General features: G+C 53.4%; 1 long non-coding RNA gene across 1 annotated transcript; it reads left to right on the forward strand.

Moving 5' to 3' along the window:
* Positions 1-205: 205 nt before the first annotated feature.
* LOC122458573 lies at positions 206-8,830 on the forward strand. The gene is made up of 3 exons (XR_006278617.1): positions 206-216; positions 6,507-6,511; positions 8,653-8,830. It is a non-coding gene; the product is annotated as an uncharacterized LOC122458573 (long non-coding RNA).
* Positions 8,831-9,150: the final 320 nt, after the last annotated feature.

Genomic DNA, 9,150 nt, shown 5'->3' on the forward strand with positions numbered 1-9,150 from the left:
TAGCGGCTCGGTTCTGTCCCTTCCATTAAAGGCAGGGCTCCGGTGAAGGCGGCCTCTTAATGGCTGTAGGAAAAGAAGCAGGAGGACTTCTCCCTGTGTGGATCTCGCTCTTCCCCGGGAGGGAGAGAGCAGGAACACTGACGGATTAGATAGACGACGGGGGTGAGGTCATGTCTTTTATTGGACCAATGTTGGGTGGGGGAGGAGACGAGTGCTGTGAGGCTCGAAAGCTCGTCTCTCTCACCACCAGAAGTTGGTCCAATAAAAGATATTCCCTCGCTCACCTGGTCTCTCTAATAGCCTGGGACCAACATGGCTACAACCACACTGCATGCTGACAGATGGACTGCAGTGTCTTGATCTGTTTGCTACACATATCTAGCCAACCGACCCTCGCTCTTGCCTACTGGTGACATCCATCTGCCTTTCTACCCACCCATCCTGTCTTTCCATCTGTTGCCATTTAGCCTATGTCGCTCTTCTGCCATCTATCTATCAAGCTACAGTATCTCTGTCCATCTTTCTGTTCTCTCTGCATCTATCAATCATCTCAGACGCTTCCAAGGCACAAGGTATCTATGCGCCATGCAGTAGCAGTGGGTAAATATTGACTGTTTAGTGGCAACCACAGGCAGAGAAAGAGGGATGAGAGAGCTAGGTATGAACAAAGCTTTCCATTGGCGGAAGTTGCATGTAACCAGTGTTTGGGAAGATGAGGTGGTTACTACCGATAATCTATCCCTGATTTTTCCACCTTTCCACATCAGACCAATGGGCCCATCTAGCCCAGTATTCTGCCACTAGCAATGGCCTGATGCTTCAGAGGAAGGTAAAACTCATCTCCACTGCACCTGCATCCCCTATGCCATGCTGTGCTAAAGGGAAGAAATCCCTTCCTGACCCTTGCTGGCCTGAAGCATGAGGCTAGATTTCCCTGTGGTACCAATTCATGCAGAACTACCCCACTAGCTCAGCTTTTTCCATGCTTCCCTCCTCCATGGCACCATCCCAAGCCCTTGGAAATCCCACAGACCCCTTTGACTCAATAGTGACCCCCTAATGATGGAAAAACATGTAGCTGAGATGCAAGGGATGTCTGGAGATGCAGGGGGCTGAGGAGTTGGACAATAGCTAGACCCTAGAATGTGAAAAATGTCCAGTTCACAACAACGGACTCCCCATCCTGTCCCATCTGTAAGATCCCTCCACCTGTGTCTTTGTGGCCAAGGGCATGTGTGCACATACATGTCAGGGCATGCAGGGGTGTACATACATGCATCTGCGTGAGTGCATTTACCCGTGTGTGTATGTGTGCTTGCAGCTGCATCGCCATGTCTCTGCATGCATGTGTGTGTGTGTGTGTGTGTGTGTGTGTGGTGTGTTTGCCTTCTAAAGCAGCAGCTAATATTTCAGCAGGAGACACTGGGGGCATCTCACATGGGGAGATTCTCTGGCCTGTGACCGATCTCTGCTCCCCTCCTGCCTCCCCCCAACTGCCTTTCACAGCCATGTCAGGAGCACCTCCCAGACCGGTGGCTTTGTTCTACAGCCCTGTGGTGGGGAGCAACAGACACAAAACACCACCAAGTCCGCTGGTGGGGGGGGGGGGGAGGGGAATATCGCCGACACCTCCTGTAGGGCCATGCACCAGTACTGCAGGGAAGAGGCTCCCGGGCACTCCCTGGCCCCCAGGTCTGCAAAGCACTTCAGCACGTGCTCACACCCACCCTCACATCCACGGGAGCTGAGCGCGAGCCGAACCTCAGGCCCTGCTGGGGGAGCTGTCGAGTTTCCCACCCCTTCCCCTTCCTCCTCACGCCGTCTGCGTGTCTCCCGCTCTCTCGCCGCCACTTCAGCCCGTGTCACGCTGCTCTGGCTCAGGCCCCCTGGTTGCGCTGCTGTCCGGGCACAGGCCCTGGGCAGGGGCTTTCTTGCGCTCAGCCACCAAAACAGGGAATGAACTTCAAACCGATCAGCTCCAACCTGCTCCCCCGTCTCTGACAGCGCCCACGACCCGCTGCTCTAGGTGAATGGAAAAAGCACCCCCCTGGTGGGCAATTCTGGAACAACTGGACCCTGGGGTAGTTTCATCCCAGCCCCTGCGTTAACTAACCCCATCCCCAACCCTCCTCTCTTCCTGGGTCCTGCCGGCATGGCGCCGGGGGTCTGGCTGCCACAACCGGAGAGTGTCCCTGGGAGAACAGGGTGTGTGCGGGGTGCGGGTGGGTGTTCGGCTCCAGAATCCCTTTGGCCTCCTGTTTCAAAGCAGCAGGCCAGGCTGGGTGAAATGCCTCCAACACCCCACCCACCCATTTTTGGAAGAACCAGCATCGGTAAAAATGAGCCAATAGATCGAATCCCCAAGGCAGTGGCTCTTAACCCAAGCTCAACCAGGCACCAAGTTACAGAGAACAACCAGAGGCAAGCGGCCAGTGAGCAAATCCGGGCCCTGGCCAGCCTGTTGCTGGCCCCATTGTACCAGCCAGAGAGAGAGATCCAAGCTTCTCCAGTCACTTGTGTGGCCGGCCAGCCCCGCCTTTCCCCTCAGCCAGCCCCAGCCTCCAAACCATTTCTTCTCCGGTTGCTTATACACACACGGAGCTGGGGTTATGCCTCACTTTGTCCAGACACGGGCCCGCTGAGTAGTCCATAGCCATGAACAGCCACTTTTCAAAGGCGTAACAAGCCAGCTCAGAGACCAGCCTGCCCACCCTACACGGTACTCCCAGGGCAGGCGGCTTTGCTCGGCTGTGTGGAGTTTATTCTCAAGCTGAAACACGCCCCTCACCTCCCTTGGTTATTCAGTGTGAGTGTCAACAGACATACCAAGTCTATGAGAGAGACAAAGTGGGTGAGGTGATCTCTTTTATTGGACCAACGTTTGGAGACCAGTTTTCGAGTTCACGCACAGCTCTTCTCCAGGTCCTGAAGCAGGTTTTGCTCACCAACAGAAGATGGCCTCATAAAAGATACTACCTCCCCCACCTTGTGTCTCTGATATCCTGGGACCGACACAGCTGCACCAATGCTGCCTATATTAAGTCTATCACTCTCTGTCGGTCAGTAAATGACCTATCCTATGCCATGAATCGGGACATTTATATCCTATGCACACACACCTATCAAATGCAAATCTGTCTGCTCTCATTAGACATACAAATGTCTGAGCCTTTCTGGCATCTGGCCTCTGTGATCTCTTGTGGCAGTGAGTTCCGCAGGCTAATCAGGCATTATGCAAAATAAAGTCTTTCCTTTGATCATTTTGAAGGTGCTGCCCTTCAGTTTCATGAGACTGCCCCTTGTTCCCGTGTTGTCAGACAGGGTAAACAGGAGTGTCCTATCTAGCACTCTATCCATTCCCATTTGTTTTGTAGGTTTTGCTCATGGCAGTCCCATTTGACTCTCTATATTCAATAGTCCCAATCTCATCACTCTCACAGAAGGCTCACCTGGTCTGTAGGCAGGCCATGGCCCAGCGCTGAACCCCAGCTACAGCTGCTGTATCATTGTTCCAGACGGGGGTGACTAGTCCTGCCCCAGTATTGCAGCTGGGGGCTCACCCTTGATTTGTATCTGAGCCCTTTAACAGTCTTGTTGTTACCCTCCCTTCCAGCCCGTAGGCATCCCACGTTGGACCGGCTTTTCTGAGCATTGCTCTCCACTGGGAAAGGCTTTTCAGTGATCTGCCCACAATGATGCCTAAGAGGGGCAACGTGTGAATACGTCCCACCCTCTCAAACCCCACCTCAGGGTCCGTCCGTCTGTCTGTCCGTCCATCCATCCATATCCTTCCTGCTCTCCACCCCCACCCTCAGTCTGTGCCTGTGCGTTTCGAAAGCCATTACCCTCACCATGGGAATTCACAGCCCCCGTGAAGTGGCAGTCGGTTTCAAACAAGTGGAAGGATCTCAGTCCCCAGCCTCAGTGGGTCATGCTGGCCTGCAGCAGAGTGGGGGGAAGGGGGGGGGGAACGTGGGCGCTCAAGCCAGAGAGAAGTGAATTGGAGCTTGTTGGAGCAGCTTCAGGAAGGCAGGACAGGAATCATAGAATCATAGAATATCAGGGTTGGAAGGGACCCCAGAAGGTCATCTAGTCCAAACCCCCTGCTCAAAGCAGGACCAAGTCCCAGTTAAATCATCCTAGCCAGGGCTTTGTCAAGCCTGACCTTAAAAACCTCTAAGGAAGGAGATTCTACCACCTCCCTAGGTAACGCATTCCAGTGTTTCACCACCCTCTTAGTGAAAAAGTTTTTCCTAATATCCAATCTAAACCTCCCCCATTGCAACTTGAGACCATTACTCCTCGTTCTGTCATCTGCTACCATTGAGAACAGTCTAGAGCCATCCTCTTTGAAACCCCCTTTCAGGTAGTTGAAAGCAGCTATCAAATCCCCCCTCATTCTTCTCTTCTGCAGACTAAACAATCCCAGCTCCCTCAGCCTCTCCTCATAAGTCATGTGCTCTAGACCCCTAATCATTTTGTTGCCCTTCGCTGTACTCTTTCCAATTTATCCACATCCTTCTTGTAGTGTGGGGCCCAAAACTGGACACAGTACTCCAGATGAGGCCTCACCAGTGTCGAATAGAGGGGAACGATCACGTCCCTCGATCTGCTCGCTATGCCCCTACTTATACATCCCAAAATGCCATTGGCCTTCTTGGCAACAAGGGCACACTGCTGACTCATATCCAGCTTCTCGTCCACTGTCACCCCTAGGTCCTTTTCCGCAGAACTGCTGCCGAGCCATTCGGTCCCTAGTCTGTAGCGGTGCATTGGATTCTTCCATCCTAAGTGCAGGACCCTGCACTTATCCTTATTGAACCTCATTAGATTTCTTTTGGCCCAATCTTCCAATTTGTCTAGGTCCTTCTGTATCCTATCCCTCCCCTCCAGCGTATCTACCACTCCTCCCAGTTTAGTATCATCCGCAAATTTGCTGAGAGTGCAATCCACACCATCCTCCAGATCATTTATGAAGATATTGAACAAAACGGGCCCCAGGACCGACCCCTGGGGCACTCCACTTGACACCGGCTGCCAACTAGACATGGAGCCATTGATCACTACCCGTTGAGCCCGACAATCTAGCCAGCTTTCTACCCACCTTATAGTGCATTCATCCAGCCCATACTTCCTTAACTTGCTGACAAGAATGCTGTGGGAGACCGTGTCAAAAGCTTTGCTAAAGTCAAGAAACAATACATCCACTGCTTTCCCTTCATCCACAGAACCAGTAATCTCATCATAAAAGGCGATTAGATTAGTCAGGCATGACCTTCCCTTGGTGAATCCATGCTGACTGTTCCTGATCACTTTCCTCTCCTCTAAGTGCTTCAGGATTGATTCTTTGAGGACCTGCTCCATGATTTTTCCAGGGACTGAGGTGAGGCTGACCGGCCTGTAGTTCCCAGGATCCTCCTTCTTCCCTTTTTTAAAGATGGGCACTACATTAGCCTTTTTCCAGTCATCCGGGACTTCCCCCGTTCGCCACGAGTTTTCAAAGATAATGGCCAAGGGCTCTGCAATCACCGCCGCCAATTCCCTCAGCACTCTCGGATGCAATTCGTCCGGCCCCATGGACTTGTGCACGTCCAGCTTTTCTAAATAGTCCCTAACCACCTCTATCTCTACAGAGGGCTGGCCATCTCTTCCCCATTTTGTGTTGCCCAGCACAGCAGTCTGGGAGCTGACCTTGTTAGTGAAAACAGAGGCAAAAAAAGCATTGAGTACATTAGCTTTTTCCACATCCTCTGTCACTAGCTTGCCTCCCTCATTCAGTAAGGGGCCCACATTTTCCTTGGCTTTCTTCTTGTTGCCAACATACCTGAAGAAACCCTTCTTGTTACTCTTGACATCTCTTGCTAGCTGCAGCTCCAGGTGCGATTTGGCCCTCCTGATATCTTTCCTACATGCCCGAGCAATATTTTTATACTCTTCCCTGGTCATATGTCCAACCTTCCACTTCTTGTAAGCTTCTTTTTTATGTTTAAGATCCGCTAGGATTTCACCATTAAGCCAAGCTGGTCGCCTGCCATATTTACTATTCTTTCGACTCATCGGGATGGTTTGTCCCTGTAACCTCAACAGGGATTCCTTGAAATACAGCCAGCTCTCCTGGACTCCCTTCCCTTTCATGTTAGTCCCCCAGGGGATCCTGGCCATCTGTTCCCTGAGGGAGTCAAAGTCTGCTTTCCTGAAGTCCAGGGTCCGTATCCTGCTGCTTACCTTTCTTCCCTGCGTCAGGATCCTGAACTCAACCAACTCATGGTCACTGCCTCCCAGATTCCCATCCACTTTTGCTTCCCCCACTAATTCTACCCGGTTTGTGAGCAGCAGGTCAAGAAAAGCGCTCCCCCTAGTTGGCTCCCCTAGCACTTGCACCAGGAAATTGTCCCCTACGCTTTCCAAAAACTTCCTGGATTGTCTATGCACCGCTGTATTGCTCTCCCAGCAGATATCAGGAAAATTAAAGTCACCCATGAGAATCAGGGCATGCGATCTAGTAGCTTCCGTGAGTTGCCGGAAGAAAGCCTCATCCACCTCATCCCCCTGGTCCGGTGGTCTATAGCAGACTCCCACCATGACATCACTCTTGTTGCACACACTTCTAAACTTAATCCAGAGACACTCAGGTTTTTCCACAGTTTCGTACCGGAGCTCTGAGCAGTCATACTGCTCCCTTACATACAGTGCTACTCCCCCACCTTTTCTGCCCTGCCTGTCCTTCCTGAACAGTTTATAACCATCCATGACTGTACTCCAGTCATGTGAGTTATCCCACCAAGTCTCTGTTATTCCAATCACGTCATAATTCCTTGACAACACCAGGACCTCCAGTTCTCCCTGCTTGTTTCCAAGGCTTTGTGCATTTGTATATAAGCACTTGAGATAACCTGTTGATCGCCCCTCATTCCCAGTATGAGGCAGGAGCCCTCCCCTCACAGACATTCCTGCCTGTGCTTCCTCCCGGTATCCCGCTTTCCCACTTACCTCAGGGCTTTGGTCTCCTTCCCCCGGTGAACCTAGTTTAAAGCCCTCCGAAAGGAGGAGGGGATGGGGGCGGTTAGTGGAGTGGGGGGGAGCTGACGCCTTGGCATACACCTATGGATGGAGGGTCTGTAAAGCCCCAGTGAACTGCAGCTGAGCAAAGGGAGAATGGCCAAGGGGGACACATCTCATTCCTGTCCCGTGCCATTGGCTTCCTAGTATCTCTCCCCCAGCAACTGCATTTCAGAGCCATGCAAGGACACAGGCAAGTGGCTCAGCCCCCCACCCACGTACACACCCACACGCTCCACCCCAGCATCCCTGTTTTTCAGGTGTGATGAAGTGGGGCAGTTCTTAATGTTTCCTCTGAATATTGTGGGGGTGCCTCAATTTCTCAAGGCAGTTCTTAAGTATCTAGGTGGGGAGATAAGGGTGTATGATCGTTGCAGAGCCCTAGAGGGCAGGTGTGTTCAGGGGTCTGGACACAGAGAATGGCCGACACCCTGTTTCCTGGCAGCTGATGATCTGGGCCCTTCCCCCTGCAAGGTGAGAGCTAAAGGGTTGGAGAACTAAGGAATCCGGTGACCTGCTGGCTCTGGAAAAGGACAAAGCCCAGGGGAGGAGAGGCTGGAGAGAGTTTCAGTTTGGGGCTGCCTGGGGACATGGAGTGAAGTGCAGACGGGGTTGTCTGGCTCACTGCCCCCCAAAATGGACCCGACTGAGGGGTCCTGTTCTCTGCACCTACAAGCTCTGTTTTAGACCATGTTCCTGTCTTCCAATAAACCTTCTGTTTCCCTGACTGGCTAAGAGTCACGTCTGACTGGGGAGTTGGGGGGCAGGACCCTCTGGCTTCCCCAGGAGCCCGCCTGGGCGGACTCGCTGTGGGAAGCGCACGGAGGGGCAGTGGATGCTGAATGCTCCGAGGTCAGACCCAGGAAGGGGGAAGCCGGGTGAGCCGTGTGTCCTGCAGTCTGCTCACAGAAAGGAGACTTCCCCAGAGTCCTGACTGGCTTCGTAGGGAGCAGTTCCAGACCATCGCCTGGGGACTCCGTGACAACTGGTGGCAGCGGTGGGATGTACTGCACCCTGTGGATGGCTTTTCCTGCAGTAAGTGACTGGGGAGCAATAAAATGAAGGGGGATTGATGAGGACCAGGCGTGCTGAAGGCTCAGAGAGGAGCGGTTTCGGCGGGCGGTTAACCCCTGGGAATGTGTGACCAGCGAGAAGGTCTGTGCAGTAATGGGGTCCCCCTAGGGACTGCGATGAGCAGTCTCAGGGCGGAGGAGCCTGCGGCTTGGCCCTGGGAGAGAGAAGGACTTTTGCAATAACAGGGCTCCCCTGGGGATTGCAGCGAGCGGTCCCAGGCGTGGAGGAGTCTGCAGCTCGACCCTGGCAAAGAGGTGGTGACCTTGAGAAGGGCTGGCACACTAGGGGTTCTCCCTGGAAAGTGTGGGGAACTGAGAGCACACAGGTCTGTGAGTCCACAACAGCTTGGGAAGAGCGGAGTGAGGGCCTGTCACCATCTCCTTAAGAAGGACATTGTAACCCTGTGCAAAAAGAGAGGGTTGCGCATTGGAAAGTTCACCGAAGCCCAGTTAATCGTGCAGCTGGAGGAGGAGGATCACTCTAAGGAGCAGATTCCTGACCCCAGTGGGGCTATAGCAGGATCTGGAAGCAGCTGGAGTGGTAGCCAGGCATCTCCAAGACTCCTGTCCCCGACCAGACGGGGGTCTTCACAATCGGGTTCGCCATCGGGGGATCGGAGATGGACGGGATTGGAGCTGAGTCCGAGAGAGCAAGAGGAGACAGCGAGAGCCGGAGAAAGAGCTGCAGGAGCAGCAGCAGCATGGTGGTGCGGAGAGGCATAGGGGACCTCCCAGGGGTGAGTGGGGATTGACCCCGGGGTGCCAGTTCTGCAGGGAACCTCGAGACTAAATTGCTGCCCCTGGTTAAGGAGGGGGGGATGTGGATGCCCACCTCACTGCCTGTGAGCAGGCTGGTGATTTGAACCAGTGGGACCCTGAGGAAAAGCCCCGGTGTCTAGCTCCCTTGCTGGGTCCCAAGGCCATAGACTCCATCAGCCAGATGGGTGGGGAGGTGGACAGGCTCCCATTCCTGGTCCCAACCTATATGTCTATGTGGAGTTTCCTGGGCTCAGGCCCC

Source organism: Dermochelys coriacea, chromosome 2 (genome assembly GCF_009764565.3).
Source record: "Dermochelys coriacea isolate rDerCor1 chromosome 2, rDerCor1.pri.v4, whole genome shotgun sequence".
NCBI lineage: Eukaryota > Metazoa > Chordata > Testudines > Dermochelyidae > Dermochelys > Dermochelys coriacea.